The sequence below is a fragment of the Balaenoptera borealis genome (genome assembly GCF_965194805.1).
Source record: "Balaenoptera borealis genome assembly, chromosome: 15".
NCBI classification, from domain to species: Eukaryota; Metazoa; Chordata; class Mammalia; order Artiodactyla; family Balaenopteridae; genus Balaenoptera; species Balaenoptera borealis.
The window spans coordinates 28,692,437-28,711,052 of NC_138871.1; the positions used below are offsets into that span (position 1 = coordinate 28,692,437).

At 36.6% G+C, this 18,616-nt stretch overlaps 1 protein-coding gene across 11 annotated transcripts in view; it reads right to left on the minus strand.

The window, feature by feature from the left end:
• Positions 1-18,616, minus strand: part of ALMS1 (ALMS1 centrosome and basal body associated protein) — a 142,251-nt gene that overhangs the window by 68,715 nt on the left and 54,920 nt on the right. For all 11 annotated transcript variants that reach the window (XR_014234725.1, XR_014234726.1, XR_014234727.1 and 8 more), the window contains 2 exons: positions 5,209-9,693; positions 4,039-4,172 (listed from right to left, as the gene is read on the minus strand). The gene's annotated coding sequence lies outside the window, so the exon portion shown is untranslated. The remainder of the gene's footprint in view (positions 1-4,038; positions 4,173-5,208; positions 9,694-18,616) is intronic.

Genomic DNA, 18,616 nt, shown 5'->3' on the forward strand with positions numbered 1-18,616 from the left:
TGAAAACTTATGTCTACAAAGAAACCTGCATCTGATGTTTATAGCAGATTTATTAATAATTGTCAAAACCTAGAAGGAACCAAGATGTCCTTCAGATGTAGGGATAAATTCTATTAAGTAGGTGAATGGATAAACTGTGGTACATCCAGACAATGGAATATTATTCATTGCTAAAAAGAAATGAGCTATCAAGCCATAACAAAACATGGAAGAACCTTAATTCATATTACTAATTGAGAGAGCCAATCTGAACAGGCTACAAAATGTATGATTCCAACTATAAGACAATGTGGAAAATGGTAAAGTATGGAGACAGTAAAAAGATCAGCGGTTGCAGTGTGGGTGGTAGACTTGAATAGATGGAGTACAGAGGAATTTTAGGGTGGTGACAGTACTCTGTATATAATAATGATGGATACATGTCATTATATACACTATCCAAACATACAGAATGTACAACACCAGGAGTGAACCCTAATGTAAACTGTGGACTCAGGGTGCTTAAGACATGTCAATGTAGGTTCATCCATTGTAAAAAATGTACCACTCTGGTGGGGGATGTTGATAATGGCAGAGGAAATGCATGTGATGGGGGCAGGGGGTATATGGGAAATCTCTGTATCTTCCTCGCAATTTTGCTACGAACCTAAAACAGCTCTAAAAGATATAATCTTTTAAACAAAAGTTGATAGAATGTTAAAAAAAATAAACACTTGAATTTGAACACAAAATCCAAAGATATACCTTGCTCATGGACTGGAAGATTAATATTGTTAAAGTGACCATACTCCCCTAGGCAATCTACAAATTCAGTGCAATCCCTACCAAAATACCAGTGGCATTTTTCACAAAACAAGAAAACATAAATCTAAAATTTGTATGGAAACACAAAAGACCCCAAATGACTTAAACAGTCTTGAGAAAGAAGAACAAAGCTGGAGGTATTACTATCCTTGATTTCAAACTATACCATAAAGCTACAGATGTCAAAACAGTATGGTACTGGCACAAAAACAGACATATAGAACAATGGAACAGAATAAAGACCCCAGAAACTTACATGGTCAACTAATCTATGATCAAAGGGGCAAAAATAAACAATTGGGAAAAGATATCCTCTTCAATAAATGGTATTGGGGAATCTGGACAGCTACATGCAAAAGAAGCAACCTGGACTACCTTCTCACACCATATGCAAAAATAAACTCAAAATGAATTAAAGACTTAAATGGAAGACCTGAAACCATAAAACTCCTAAAAGAAAATATTGGCAGTACACTCTGAGATCAGTCTTAGCAATATTTTTTTGAATATATCTCCTTAGGCAAGGGAAACAAAAGCAAAAATAAACAAACGGACTACATCAAACTAAACAGCTACTGTACAGCAAAGGGAACTATCAACGAAACGAAATGGCAGCCTACTGAATGGAAGAAGATATTTGCAAATGATATATCTGACAAGGGATTAATATCCAAAATATACAAAAAATTCATACAACTTAAATCAAAAAAAAACAAGCAACCCAATTAAAAAATGGTCAGAGGATCTGAATAGACATTTTTGTAAAAAAGACATACAGATGGCTAACAGATACACAAAAAGATGCTCAACATGACTATCATCAGGGAAATGCAAATAAAAACCTCAATGAGATATCACCTCACACTTGTTAGAATGGTTATTATCAAAAAGACAGCAAGTGTTCGTAAGGATGTGAAGAAAAGGGAACACTTGTGCACTGTTGGTGGGAATGTAAATTGGTGCAACCACTATAGAAAACAATATGGAGGTTCCTCACAAAATTAAAAATAGGACTACCACATGATCTATCAATTAACTTATGGGTATTTTTCCAAAGAAAACAAAAACACTAATTCAAAAAGATACATGCACCCCTATATCGAGTGCATCATTACTTACAATAGTCAAGATACGGAAGTAACCTAAGTGTCTACCAACAGATGAATGGATAAAGATATATATATATAGAGAGACACACACACACACATATATACACACACACCCCATATGGTTAATAGACCATGATATATATATATCATGGTCTATTAACCATAAAAAAGAATGAAATCTTGCCATTTGCAACAACATGGATGGACCTAGAGGGTATTATGGTAAATGAAATATATCAGACAAAGAGAGACAAATACTGTATGATTTCACTTACACGTGGAGTCTAAAAACAAAACAAATGGATAAACATAACAAAACAGAAGTATTCTCATAGATACAGAGAACAAACAGGTGATTGCCAGAGGGGAGAGGGATGGGAGGGAAGAGTAAAATAGGTGAGGAAGACTAAGATAAACAAAAAAAATGAGTCATGGGGATGAAATGTACAACATGGGGGAATACAGTCAATACTAGTGTAAAAACTTTGTATCGTGACAGATGGTAACTAGACTTATCTTGGTGATCATTTTGTAACGTTAGAAATATCAAACCACTAAGCTGTGAAGCTGAAACTAACACAGTCAATTGTACTTGTACTTCAACTTTTAAAAAGGTAATTTAATATATCCACTTGTACATTTCATTCTGAGGAAAATGAATAGCAAATAGCTTAACAGTCAGAAAAAACAACTTGACTTTTGTTATGTGTTCACGGAAGAACATTTAGAAAAATTACCAGCAGAGTCAAAAAATCTGCTATACAACATTAACTATAAAACCTATAGTTAATGCTGTATTCTGCATTTAAGAGTTTGTTAAGAGTGTAGATCCCATGTTATCTTACCATAATAAAAAACTCCAGAAGGAAGGAAGGAAGGAAGGAAGGAAGGAAGGAAGGAAGGAAGGAAGGCAGGCAGGCAAATCACTAGGGAAAACATGTGCTTTTAAAAAAAGGGTGCTAGAACAAGTACTTATCCATTTTATTATCTGTTAATTTTGTTTTTCACAAGCATATACATAAAACTAAAATCCAATCTAATTTATACTTTCAAAAAACTTTTCCAAAATTGATAAGTCAAATAAGTATGTTATATCACTGACAATTTTCTAAGAAACTGTATGAATTAGGCCATTAAGTGTACATACCTGATAGCTATATCAATTTTTATGGAATTAATAATAACAGCTGCCAATTTATTGAGCAATATCACACACCCTAATAAGCATTTTATAGGCATTATCTCATGTAAGCCATAGCAAAATCCTGTAAGATAGGTATCATTATACCCCATTATTATTCATAATAGCAGACCAAATGCCCCATGACAAGAGAATGGATAAACAATGATATATTCATACACTGGAATACTTACAGCAATAAAAAGGAATAAATTAAAACTATGTATATCTATCTAAAAGAACCTCAGAAGCCAAAGACTGTGTGAAAATTGCAATTCTCAGAAGAATATATAACATCTTAATATATAACATCTTTATTCCATCTGTTATATAGTTCAAAACCATACTGAGCAGCAAGAAAACCAATACATGTCAGAATAGGAAGTAAGAGTGATATAACTGGGGAAGAGAACACAGTCATTCAGTGATATTTGGTAACATTCTACTTCTCAAGCTGGATGGCCAATAAACAGGAATTATTTCTACTTTTTCTTTATACACGCTTCATATATATTCTTTTCTATGCATGAAATAGTTCACTATAGATGGAAAATGAGTACTATCAAAAAGAAAGTCATTTATACATAAGCTATTATAGCTGTGTGTTCTTAAGCAGAGAATATACATTTGAAAATAGCTGGACTGCATCTGCATCTCAAGATACCACCCTCAAGAGAAAATAAAAGTGATAAGAATACATTGATAAAATAAGCAAATCCATTCTTATTTTTCTAAGACAAAAATTTTTAACAGATTAATTTAGAATTAATCAAAACCTATAGAACCTAATCCTTAAATCTTAACTTTTGAAGACTTAAGACTCCTAACACTTTAGCCAAAGACTATCAGTGACTCAGCCGGAGTCATCAATGCCCAGGTAAGAGATCCAAATTCCACACCCTTTCTGTCACATTTTCTCTCTTAATTTCTAGATTTCTTTTATACCTTGGGCAAGTCAGTTGTTCTCCCATGACCAAACAACTTTGCTTTGATCTCTTCTACTTTTCTCCTGTCATCTTCGTTTAATTCTGAAATGGAGTAGCCACACTCATGAGCCATATTAAACTTCAGATTCCAGGCTAGAGAGAAAAGCATAAAAACATTCAAGATCATACAATGCAAAAGTATCAGTGATTGTAAGAGCACAGAAGATCATCAATATATGCAATTTAATGCCCTACCACAGTGCTTAGTAAACAGTGTGTACTCTCAATTTTATGACAAACTATCAGAAGTTCTTGAGAGACATAATTTCACTGAAAAGTCAGATTTTTTAAAAAAACATTCTACAGACATTTCTCCAAAGAGACCACTTTAAATATGGTATTCAGCCATTTTATCTTTATCTTCCTTCCAATCAAAAGAGTCCCTATGTCTCCCCAGTTAGTTCCTGCTATAGTCACTGCCACTTCCAAGATAGTTAATATTTTAAAATAATAAATAAAACTTGAAGTTTTTGGAGAATCAAAATATGCATAAGTGATAGAAGGAAAGGTGTAGGAAGTTAATCTCAAGAGATTTCCAAGTAGGCCTGAACTGCTTGTAAGTTGCCTTCCAAAACATATTTATTCGCCATGTTGTCTTAAAGACTTTTTTTCTTTTTTTTTAATGGAATTCTACAATTAGAGATTAATGGAATTTAACTCTAACCCAAGTTTTAGTGTGAAATACCTTGATTTGGTTTTTTCTGACGTCTAAGATCTGCTTTAAGAATTTTATTAGAAAAGTGGATAGAAAGTATATGCAGTTTGATGATACAGAGTGACTTAGAGAAGCACAAATTGAAGTTTTTTACTGCCTCCAAAATAAGGACAGTGCAATGAAAAGATCAGGAAAACATCCAAGCTTTAGGAGTTGGGAAACCCAAGTTTTATCTCCCCTTTTCTTCAGACATCAGAACTTACTTTTCCTTAAGACCTTAAACTAGCACTATTAATACTGTGACTTCATTATTGGTTAAATGATTTTATTCTGGGTTGCCGGTAGAAAATGTAATCATCTAACAGTTCTACAAGAAAATTAATTTAGAGCTCCAAACACTTAACTTTAAGCAAATTATTAAACTATAATGTTTATGAGTTTAACCTGCCTTTATAACAAATTATCTTTTCCTACCTCGTGCCCGTACCCGAGATTCCTCCTCCTCTGCATTTCTGAGTATTTGTTTAGCACGGTTCAATGAGGATTCACATTTCAGAAGGTTTTTCACATGTGCAGCCAGTGAATCTACACTGCTACCACCACCATCGTCACTCTCTAACACACCCTCTTCCTCTCTGCTATCTGTCATGCTTGTCTTGGGTGAAGAATTTGGAAAGAAGTTTAGAAGCACATCAGAAACTGACTCCAAGGAATTACTGTCCCATGAGCAGGAACTTGCATCACTACTTGAATCACTTTTAATGACAGTCATCATAGGAATAACAATCTTATTCTCAATGGTTCTACTATACCCTTCAGGGTCAGATCTCATTACAGATCTGGCTGCTTTACATTGCCTAAGGGTTTCGTCTAATGCCACTCTGGCTTTGCTTTCTGCTTCCTGTAAAGGACTTCTAACTGTAGTTGAACTAATAAACTCCCAATTTTCAGTGCCTCTCTGGCATTTCAGATTCGTCTGTGTGCTAATATCCTTCTGTATGCACTTGTTGCTTGGGCTTTCTTCTGTGAATGGCTGTCTCTGAGACAAATCACCATTAGATGCATCAGCTGTGGGGGGTTCTTTGAAGCAAACCACCTTCTTAGATTGTATAAATGAGATATCACTAACATCTCTGAAAGGGACAAGGGGAACAGGAAAATTGCATCGTCTCAGTGCTATATTTTCTGCTTCCATTAAAAGTGTCTGAACCTCTTTAAGAGTTTTGGAACTGTTTTCCATATCCTGGATTTCCTTAGAGCCAACATCTTCAAAACCTGAAGATTCTGGCTTATTTATTACAACTGTACCATCAGCCTGAGAATTCAAAGGCATATTGTTTGAGATAACACTGGCGTTAGAAGAATCCAAATTATCTATCAGCCTTTGGACATGGTCTGAAACAAGTTTGTGCTTCTCACTATGTGAATAAGTACTAGGGGGAACTGTTGATAACCCAGTAATCTGACCAGCTTGCCCAAGACTACTTGAGAACTTCAGGTTATTTTCAGTTAGATGTCTTTCTGGCAAATCCTGTTGGTAGAAAAGAATTGGTTTCTCTCTAAGTGAAAAGGAACTAGGAGGAACTGCTGGTAACACAGTTTTTTGGTCAGCTGGTCCAGGAACTGTTGAAATCTTCAGTGAATCTTCAGTGAGATGTTTGTCTGGCAATTCCTCTGGGTAGAAAATATTAGATTTCTCTCTCTGTGAATAGGAACTAGAAAGAGGTATTTGTATCCAAGAATTCACATCAGTTGGTTCAGGAACAGATGAAATCTTAAGAATATCTCCACTTTGATGTCCATCTGGCAACTGCTGTTTAAAGAAAATACTGGGCTTTACTCTCTGAGAATAAGAATTAGGAAAACCTGTCAGTAATGGAGTCTTCTGGTCGTCTGGTCCAATCACAGTTGAAGTTTTAGGCTTTTCTCTATGTGAGTAGGAACTAAGGGGAGCTGATAGTAACTCAGCCTTCTGGTCATCTGGTAAAATCTTGAGTTTCTCTTTATGTGAGTAAGAACTAGAAGGCCCTGTTGGTATCTCAGCGTTCTGGTCAGCTGGTCCAGGAAGAGCAAAAACTTTTAAAGTTTCTTCAGTAAGATCTGGCAACTCCTGCTGGTAAAAAACATCGGCCTTCTCTCTATATGAGTAGGAACTAGAGGGGACTGTTTGTATCCCAATCTTCTGGTCAGCTGGTCCAGGAACAGCTGAAACTTTCAAAGTTTCTTCAGTAATATCTGGCAACTCCTTCTGGTAAGAGAAGATGGGGCTCTCTCTATGTGAATAGGAAGTAGGGGGCACAGTTCGCATACCAGTGGTCTGGTCTGCTTGTCCAGGAAGCTCTAAACGTTTTAAAGCATCTTCATTAGGATCTGGCAACTCTTGCTGGTAAGAAATGATGGGCTTCTCTCCATATGAGGAAGAAGTAGAGATTATTGATGGTATCCCAATCTTCTGGTCAGCTGGTCCAGGAACCTCTAAAACTTTTAAAGCCACTTGAGTAAGATCTGGCAACTCTTGCTGGTAAGAAATGATGGGCTTCTCTCTATATGAATAGGAACTAGATGGTACTGCAGGTATCCCAGCCTTCTGGTCAGCTGGTCTGGGAGCAGCTGAAACATTCAGAGCTTCTTCAGTAAGATATCTATCTGGTAAGGCCTGCTGGTAGAAAATAATGGGCTTCTCTTTATGTAAGTAAGAATTAGAGGTTAATATAGGTATCCCAGTCTTCTGGTCACCTGTTCCAGTAACACCTGAAACTTTCTGAGCCTCTTCAGTTAGATGACTATCTGGCAACTCCTGTTGGTAGAAAACACTGGATTTCTCTCTATGTGAGTAAGAACCAGAAGATTCGGATGTCCCAGTCTTCTGATCAGCTAGTCCAGAAATAGCTGAATCTTTCAGAGCCTCTTCAGATAGATGACTGCCGGGCAAGGTTTGTGGGTAGAAAATACTGTGCTTCTCTCTATGTGAGTAGGAACTAGCAGGTACTGAGAGTATACCAGTCTTCTGGTCACTTGGTCTAGACACAGGTGAAACTTTCAGAGCCTCTTCACTTAGATTACTATCTGGTAACACCTGCTGGTAGAAAAAACCACCTGGCTTCTCTCCAAATGAGTAGGACCTAGACGACCCTGTTGGTATCCCAGTGTTCTGGTCAGCTGTTCTAGGAAAAGCTGAAACTTTTACAGCCTCTTCAGTTAGAAGACTGTCTGTAAACTCCTGCCTGTAAAAAATAATGGGCTTCTCCCTCTGTGAGTAGGAACCAGAGGGTACTGTCTGTATCCCAGTGTTCTGGTCAACTGGCCCAGGAATAGCTGAAATTTTCTGAGTCTGATCACTTAGATGACTGTCTGGCAACTCCTGCTGATAGATAACACTGGTCTTCCCTCTATGTGAGTAGAAAGCAGGGGGTGCTATTGGTGTCCCACTCTTCTGGTGAGCTAGTCCTGGAAGAGCTGGAACCTTCTGAGCCTTTTTAGCTAGATGACTATCTGGCAAATTCTGTTGGTAGAAAATACTGGGCTTCTCTCTATGTGAGTAAGAAGTAGAAGTTACTATAGGAATCCCAGTTTTCTGCTCAGGGGATCCAGGAGCAGGTGAAACTTTCTGAGCCTGTTCAGTTATATGACTGTCTGGCAACTCTTGCTGGTACAAAATACTGGGCTTCTCTCTATGTGAGTAAGAAGTAGAAGTTACTATAGGAATCCCAGTCTTCTGCTCAGCCAATCCAGGAGCAGCTGAAACTTGTTGAACCTCTTGAATTACATGACTGTCTGGCAACTCTTGCTGGTACAGAATAGTGGGCTTCTCTCTATGTGAATAGGAAGTAGAGTGTACGGTAGGAATCCCAGTCTTCTGCTCAGCCAATCCAGGAGCAGCTGAAACTTGCTGAACCTGCTGAATTAGATGATTGTCTGGTAACTCTTGCTGGTACACAATACTGGGCTTCTCTCTATGTAAATAGGAAGTAGAGTGTACGGTAGGAATCCCAGTCTTCTGCTCAGCCAATCCAGGAGCAGCTGAAACTTTCTGAGCCTGTTCAGTTATATGACTGTCTGGCAACTCTTGCTGACACAAAATACTGAGCTTCTCTCTTTGTGAGTAAGAAGTAGAAGTTACTATAGGAATCCCAGTCTTCTGTTCAGGGGGTCCAGAAGCAGCTGAAACTTTCAGAGCCTGTTCAGTTAGATGACTTTCTGGCAATGTCTGTTGATAGAAAATACGAGGCTTCTCTCCATGTGAGTAAGAGGTAGAGGATGCAGTAGGCAACCCAGTCTTTTCATCAACTGGTCTAGGAGAAGGTGAAACTTTCAGAGCCTCTTCTGGTAGATGATTGCCTGGCAAGGCCTGTTGGTAGAAAATACCAGGTTCCTCTCCAACTGAGTAGGAACTAGCCGGTACTGTTGGTTTTCCAGTCTTTAGATCAGCTAGTCCAAGAAGAACTGAAACATTCAGACCCTCTTCAGTTTGATGACCATCTGGCAATGCCTGTGGGTAGAAAATACTGTGCTTCTCTCCAAGTGAGTAGGAACTTGGAGGGACTGTAAATATACTTGTCTTCTGGTCACCAAGTCCAGGAACAGCTGCAACTTTTAGAGCCTCTTCAGTTAGATGACCATCTGGCAAGCCCTGTGGGTAGAAAATATTTGGCTTCCCTCTTTGTGAGTAGGAACTAGAGGGCACTGTTGCTATCCCAGTCTTCTGGTCAGCTAGCCCAGGAACAGCTGAAACTTTTAGAGCCTCTTCAGTTAGACGACTGTCTGCTAATGTCTGTTGGTTGGGAGTATCAGTATGTTGACCAATATTCTTCACTTGAGGAGACCTTCCAGCCAACTGAGGAAAGTCCTCAGGGGACAAGGATAAATGAGATACAGTGTCTGAATCTTCAGGAGTGGTAGTGATGCCTGGTTTCAAGGTGGATTGAGGAATTTCAGCTATGTCTCCTTTGGACGTATCCCCTAAAGAAAAAGAGATTTGTTAATACTGTTGATATTATATATATATATTGAATTAAAAAGATTCCTTTTATGCACTAAAAGAAATAAAGCAAGCTTTCCTTCCTTTGGCCTTTATGCTTCCAGAAAGGATTCCTAAAGAAATACTCATCAGAAGAAATAAAGATTTATATATAAAGATATTAATTACAAAGTGATTTATAAGAGCAGACTAATGTGGAAATAATTAAATATTCAACGAGAGTAATTTTTTTAAATAGCAGTATATATATTTTATGGAATATTATGTGGATCTTAAAATTTAGATTTTAAAGAATTTTCAATGTGATGGAAAAATCCTATCTACTATGGGATTTGATTTCCCCCTAAGCTAATAAGTTAGCCTGTTATTGTGTTATGTATGTTGTCAGAAGACATAAGACTCCTCAATCAGAGACAAAATACTTTACTCCAAGGCATAGCAAAGGATCATCAGCTTATTTTCATGAAATCCCCTTTCCCCTAAGTCATATGAGGGCAAAGCAATATAGCCCAGATGGATGCTATGCATGCAGTGGATTTAACTGACTCTCCTAATAAACACACCCTGAATAAAACATGTATTTTTAATTAAATGAAACTGTAAAGACTCTAAAGGTTACACTACGGAGTTTGAAATTAATTCTACATGGCATGAGGAGTTGTTGACAGATTTGATCAGAACTGTACTGCAGAAATACAGATTCTCTTGAATCTGGGTGGAAGGGAATGCAAAAGCGTGGTAAGCAGTACTATCTAAAAGAACTTTCTGCAACAATGGAAACGTTCTATATTTGTACTATCTAATACTAAATGAAAGTAGCTCTAAATAGCAGTGAAAAGTAAATGACTGCAATCAAAATTACAAGATTTGACATTCATTTGCTGATTCAAAAAAATGAATGTCTACTATGTGCTAGTCACTGTTCTAGATATAGAAAATAGAGCAATAAACAAACAGACAAAACTTATATTCTAATTCTCCCTCACAGAGCTTACATTCTAATAGGACGAAGCAGACAATAAACAAATTACTAAAACATACACTATGTCAGACAGTGATAAGATGATTATATATACAGCAAGTATTATCTCTACATTACATTAAGTTTCAAAGATGATGATATAACAGTGCTTCTCTTTGTGGAGATCTTGTTAACTTGCAGATTCTGAGTGAGTAAGTAGGTCTGGGGTGGGATCTGAAATTCTGCATTTCTAACAAGCTCCCTGATAATGCCCAATACTACTGATCCTCAGACTACATTTTGAGTAGTAAAAATATATAATTTTTCTAGAGTTGTATGTTGAGTAAGTGACAAAAACAGGTACTTTATTAACCTTTTAATCCTAACTCCAAATTTTGAACTCTTCTCACTACAACTAACTGCCATTCTAAATCCACTAATGAGCTTCAAAAAAGTAGCTGAATGTATGATGAAACAGCTTGAATAACGATTGTAAAGTAAAGAAGTAAAGTACCAAGTACTAACTCTTCAAAAAAACTAAACGACAAGGAACAATGTAACCTGCATAGTAACTTGAGAAGGAAAATGGGATACAGAAATTTTTGTGAGAATAAAACAGCTCAGAAAATTAATAAATCAACAAAGACTGACAAACTGAACAACCAACAGGTCAAAGAAGAAATCAAAAAGGAAATAAAAAATACCTGGAGACAAATGAAAATGGAAATACAACATACTAAAACTTACGGGATACAGCAAAAAGTTCAAAGAGGGAAGTTTATAGTGATAAATGCCCACATCAAGAAACAACAAAAATGTAAAATAAACAACCTAACTTTACACCTCAAAGAACTAGAAAGAGAAGAACAAAGCCCCAAGTTAGTAAGGAAGGAAATAACAAAGATTGGACTTGAAATAAATGAAATAGAGACTAAACAGACAATGTAAAAGATCAATGAAACTAAGAGCTGGTTCTTTAAAAAAGATAAACTAACACTCCTTTAGCTAGACAGAGGAAGAAAAAGGACTCAAATAAATAAACTGAGAAATGAAAAAGGAGACTTCCAAATAATAGCACAGAAATAACAAGGGTAAGAGACTGCTATAAACAATTTTAGGCCAACAAATTTGACAACCTAGAAGAAATGGATAAATTCCTAGAAAAGTACAATCTACCAAGTCTCAATCATGAAGAAATAGGAAATCTGAACAGCCTAGTAAGGAGATTGAATCAGCACTCAAAGTGTCCCAAAAGGGACTTCTCTGGTGGCACAGTGGTTAAGAATCCACCTGGCAATGCAGGGCACACAGGTTCAAGCCCTGGTCCAAGAGGATCCCACATGCCAGAGAGCAACTAAGCCCATGCGACACAACTACTGAGCCTGCAAGCCACAAACTACAGAGCTCAGGTGCCACAACTACTGAAGCCTGCATGCCTAGAGCCCGTGCTCCACAACAAGAGAAGCCACCACATTGAGAAGCCCACACACCACAACGAAGAGTAGCCCCCACTTGCCACAACTAGAGAAAGCCTGCGTGCAGCAACAAAGACCCAATACAGCCAAAAATAAATAAACAAATAAATAAATAAATAAAACGAAGCAATGAGATATTAAAAAAAAAAAAAAGTGTTGCAACAAACAAAAGTTCAAGACCAGATAATTTCACTGTTTTATTCTATGAAACATTCAGAGAATTAAGACCAATCCTTATCAAACTTTTCTAAAAAATACAAGAGGAGAGAACACTTCCAAACTCATTTTACGAAGCCAGCATTACCCTGATACCAAAACCAGACAAGGACATTACACGAAAAGGAAATTACAGGCCAGTATACCTGATGAATTTAGATGTAAAAATCCTCAACAAAATATTAGCAAACCAAATTCAACAATACATGAAAGGGGTGATATGCCATGATTAAGTGGGAATTACTCTAGGGATGCAAGGATGGTTCAACATCCACAAGTCAATCAATGACATACACTTTGTTAACAAAATGAAGAATAAAAATTATGATCATCTCAATATATGCAATATATTGGGATTGATATATATACACTGATATGTATAAAATGGATAACTAATAAGAACCTGCTGTATAAAAAAGTAAATTCAAAAAAAAAAAAGCTTCCTATGAAGGGTAATAGGTCAGGAAGCAGAACTTGTTTCTATCTCTACATCAGTCCTTATCTTCCTGAGTGACTATGTCTGAATTACTTCTATAGCCTTCAGTTTCCTCATTTACCTTACATAGACTTGGAATTTATAACCTCATAACATTGTATAAATCTCTCAAATTTGAGTGGCTCCCTTGGCCTAACAACTGATTCATTTTTGCCCCATTAAACAAACCAGTGTTTTGGAAAAAAATGACCAAATGCATCCAAGGCCATGCTGGGTAAGTAACTGACCTGGACTCAGAAACCTCGGTTTTTGGTAATCATTCTGTAATCAACTTCCTTTATGGCCTTAGGAATTTTGCTTGGTCTCTGTGAACTTAGATTTTCTCATCTGTAATAGGGAAGTATATGAAAACCAAGACCCCTATCCACTACTCTTATTTTTTTCCTACAACAAACTATATCATTTTATAATGTAGAATTTCCTCAGCTTAAAGTACATTATTTCTAGTGTAAAAAAATAAATGATTTTCCTTAAAAAAAAAAAAAGGCATTTGACAAGATTCACTACCCCTTTATGATAAAAACTATCAACAAAAGGGATACAGAAGGAATGTACCTCAACATAATAAAGGTCATATACAACCAGCCCACAGCCAACATCATACTCAGTGACTCAATGGTGAAAAGCTAAAAGCTTTCCCTCTTAAGATCAGGAGCAAGACAAGGATGCCCACTCTCATCACTTTTACTCAACATAGTACTGGAAGTCCTAGTTGGAGCAATTAGGCAAGAAACAGAAATAAAAGGTATCCAAGTCAGAAAGGAAGAAGTAAAACTGTCTCTATTTGCAGATAACATGATGCTATATATAGAAAATCCTAAAGACTCCAACAAAAAACGATTTCAGTAAAGTTGCAGAATACAAAATTGCTATACAAAAAACAGCTGCATTTCTATGCACTAATAATGAATGATCAGAAAAAGAAATTAAGGAAACAATCTCATTTACAACTGCATCAAAAAGAATAAAATACCTAGGAATAAATTTAACCAAGGAGGTGAAAGAGCTATACACTGAAAATTATAAGACACAGCTGAAAGAAATGGAAGAAGACCCAAAGAAATGGAAAGATAGTCTGTACTTATGGACTGGAAGAATTAACATTGTTAAAATGTCCGTATTACCTAAAGTAATCTATAGATTCAATGGAATCTCTATAAAAATACTAATTGCATTTTTCACTGAAATAGAAGAAGCAATGCTAAAACTTATATGAAAGCAAAAAAGACCCAAATGCTCAAAGCAATCTTCAGAAAAAGGAACAAAGCTGGAGGTATCACACTCCCTAATTTCAAATTTTACTACAAGTCTATAGTAATCAAAACAGCATGGTATTGGCAGAAAAAGATATAAAGATCAATGCAACAAAATTGAGAGCCGAGAAATAAACCCACACAAATATGAACAATTAATTTATGACAATGGAGCAAAAAACATACCATGGAGAAAAAACAATCTCCTCCATAAATGGTGTTGGAAAACCACCACCGCACGGGAAAAGCACCTGCAAAGGAATGAAACTAGACCACCATCTTACACCATACACAAAAAGTAACTCAACATGGACTAAAGACTTGAACGTAAGACCTGAAACTATAAAACTCCTCGAGAAAACATATGCAGTACACTCTTTGACATTGGTCTTAGCAGTATCTTTCCTGATATGTCTCCTCAGGCAATGGAAACAAAAGCAACTACATCAAACTAAAGCTTCTGCACAGCAAAGGAAACCATCAACAAAATGAAAAGATCACCTACCAAATAGGAGAAGCTACTTGCAAATCATATATCCAATATGGGGTTAATATCCAAAATACGTAAAGAACCTATACAACTCAACAACAACAACAACAACAAAACAACCTGATTAAAAATGGGCAAAGAACCTGAAAAGACGTTTCTCCAAAGAAGACATATAGACAGCCAACAGACACAGGAAAAGATGTTAAACATCACTAGTCATTAGGGAAATACAAATCAAAATCATATGAAACTATCACCTTACATCTGTTAAAATGGCTATTAATAAAAAGACAAGAAATAAAAAGTATTGGCGAGGATGTGGAAAAAAAGGGACTCCTGTGCACAGTTGGTGGGAATGTAAATTGGCGTAGCCACTATGGAAAACAGTATGCAGGTTCTTCAAAAAATTAAGAATAGGGACTTCCCTGGTGGTCCAGTGGTTAAAAAATCTGCCTTCCAATGCAGGAGACGTGGGTTCGATCCCTGGGCAGGGAACTAAGATGCCACATGCCTCAGGGCAACTAAGCCCGTGTGCTGCAACTACTGAGCCCACATGTCACAACTAGAGAGTCCACGTGCTGCAACCACAGAGCCCACACGCCACAACCAGAGAGAAGCCCATGCGCTGCAATGAAGAGCCTGCATGCCACAATGAAAGATCCCGTGTGCCACAACTAAGACCCGACACAGCCATAAATAAATAGATAGATAGATAAATAAATAAATAAATAAATAATAAAAGAAAGAATCAAGGAGAAATACATAAAGAGACCCCTTCAAGGGTATGGACTAATGAATACTAAAAAATAGGACGGAACTACCATATGATCTGGTTATTCCACTTCTGTGTATTTATCTGAAGACTATGAAAACACTAATTATAACACCCATAATTGCAGCATTATTTACAATAGACAAGGTATGGAAACAACCTAAGTGCCCATCGACGGATGAATGGATAAATAAGATGTGGTACATACAGTTGACGCTTGAACACTGTGGGTTTGAACTTTGCAGATCCACTTACAAGTGGATATTTTTCTACAGTAAACACTAGAGTATGACACAGTCTGTGGTTGATTGAATCCGCAGTTATATGTAGACTACCCCCGCGCTGTACAAGGGGTCAACTGTACATACAATGAAATACTACGCAGCCATTAAAAAAAGATGAAATCTTGCCACTTTCAACAACACAGATAGACCCTGAGGGTATTATGCTAAGTGAAATAAGTCATAAAGAGAAGACAACACTGCATGATTTCACTCATATAAATAAATAAATAAATAATGAATACCCAAACAAACAAACCAAACTAAAAAAAACACACAGATACAGAGACTAGAGTAGTGGTTACCAGAGGGAAAGGAGGGTGGGAGGTGGCTGAAATGGGTAAAGGGGGTCAACTGTATGGTGACAGAGGGAAACTACACTTTTGGTGATCAACATGCTGTAGTGCATACAGATGTCGAAACATAATGTTGTACATGTGAAACATATTTAAAAATGAAAAATAAACAGATTAAAGAACAAACACTTGTTCCAAATTATTTTCTAATTTTTCAAAGTTTTTACATGTATTGATCATTACAAATTAATAGTGACATCTAGTACCTAGAAGGGAACAAATGAGATAACAACCAAGGAGTTAAGATATAGAGCCCAGATCCTTGAAAGATGTGTTACACAAAATAATGAGTCCTTACTTAAGAAGACCTCAGCAGGAAGGAAAAGATAAGTAAAGGAAACTAAAAGAACTACTGCAAGTTAAGCTGCAAAAAGTGTAGGAGGAGACTTGTGGTGTTCCCGAAGAAATTTCTGGCAGTTCCATATAAGCTTAAGGACATACACTTCAAACTGTCAGAAGCAATGTTGATCATAAACCCACTATCATTTTTGAAATATGTTTGCATACATAAGGAATACATGATGATGGATGGCATAGTTGTAGAGTACTACTCTCTCAGCCCTTGAAACAGGAATGAATATGCTGACTGTGAACGTTACAATATTACTATATATCTATTGAATTCTTCAAAGTCCATTTTTAGGGGTAGGGTTGAAGAGAAAAGTCTGGACATGACGAAAAAGAGAACTGCCCAGAAAAAGACTATAATATTCCAAAAGTTTATACTGATGCCTTTTAGAGACAGACTAACAACCTGGTTAGGATTTGCTGAAGAACTCTTTACCCACTGGAGCCAAATGCTTATTAACATAGAGGGTTTCTCTGGGAGACAAAGAGAGCATAGTTTTATTTCTCAAAGTATAATCTGAAATCCTCTATGACCTCATTTAATAAGAACAACAAGCAAGTACTTTATTTCTCACAGACAAAATGAGATGCAATTCCAGTTTCGTTTTACATACAACTAAGGGCTTCTTATTAGTAATCATTCCAAGTGAATTATTATGGATTATTAATATTAGTACACAAAAATAAATTAGCATATTTCTGGATTTCAAGACTTCCAATTCAGTCACCACTAACAGGTCTGGCTGTCCTGAAAAGAATCTATTTTGTCTGCACAGCAAGTACACTGAAATTCCTGCAGTTTTAAAAAGGATACTATTTTAAGGTAATATTTTAAGTTGGTCTTTGTTTTCATTGCTGTTATTCTTGCTCTCTATTATGAACTACTGTAACTTTACTGTTTTTACAATTTCCTAATTAGTAATTACTGATAACTAGATAAGTATAATTTTTTGTGCGTTATTTGGTTAATCCTTGAGTAAATTGATAGATGTTTGCATCAACATTAACCTAAGTCTTCTCAAAACTAGACTATAATACATGTATATATTATAGTTCAAATAGAAATTCTTGATACCATTATTGACAAAGCAGATGTAAATATAACCCTTCCAAAGTGCCTATAGGGACTTCCCTGGTGGTCCAATGGTTGAGAATCCACCTTCCAATGCAGGGGACGTGGGTTCAATCCCTGGTCGGGGAACTAAGATCCCATATGCCGTGGGGCAACTAAGCCCACAAACCACAACTACAGAGCCCGTGCGTCGCAATGAACAGCCTGCATGCCACAGCGAAAGATCCTGTGTGCTGCAACAAAAGATCCTGCATGCCGCAGCTAAGACTTGACACAGACATACATACATACATATATAAATAAATAAATATTTTTTAAGAAAACAAAGTGCCTATATAGTGTGATACTTTATGGATGTTGTCTTGTTGGCAAATGTATGTCATCTGAATAACTTGCAACACAATATCAGGTTAAATGTAAGAAAAATGCTGAGTTTATAGGGCACTGTTTTGTAACATGAAAATCACATATACAAGCTCATTAGATAACCTCACTTTTTTGTTGCGATCACTAAGTTCTTTTTCTATGTGAAAGTGGTATTTGCGAAGGTAACTGGGCTATAGACTCCTCTGCACTCCTAAAAGGGCAGCAGTTCCTAAAAGCTAAAGAACTACTGGTCTTGTGTAAAGTTCATGAACCCTGCACTCAGACACAGGTTCAAATCCAAAGTTTACTATTTCCTAATAGAATAACCAGAAAGTCAGTTCCCTCATCATACCACCCTCATAGGGTTGTGAAGGTTAAACGAGATAAGTATGTAATATACCTGGCAAACAGTAAGTGCACCCTTACAGAAGGGAAAGCAAGCAGAAGATGGTATTTTGGGTCTTGCTTCCAGGCCCTTCATCTTTCAGAGAATGCTCCCAACGTCCTGCCCCAAACCAAAGTCACATCTCCGAGAGAGACACCAAACAAATAATGTGAAGTAGGCTAAACCAAAGACGTGACTTTAATTGTAAATTACGGCAAGAAAACTAATGGATAATTAAACCAATTAAGTTTGTAGTCAGGGATCACAAACCCCAATAACAACCAAACAACATAAAAAAAGGCATATATGCATACAAGTCATAGAGATGGCCCCATATTAATGAGATCAATAAAAGCTTTTAATACAAGAAACAAATCCACAAGCCTTCATAATAACAACTGAAATAAAGTTGTTTATATGATTATTTTCATTT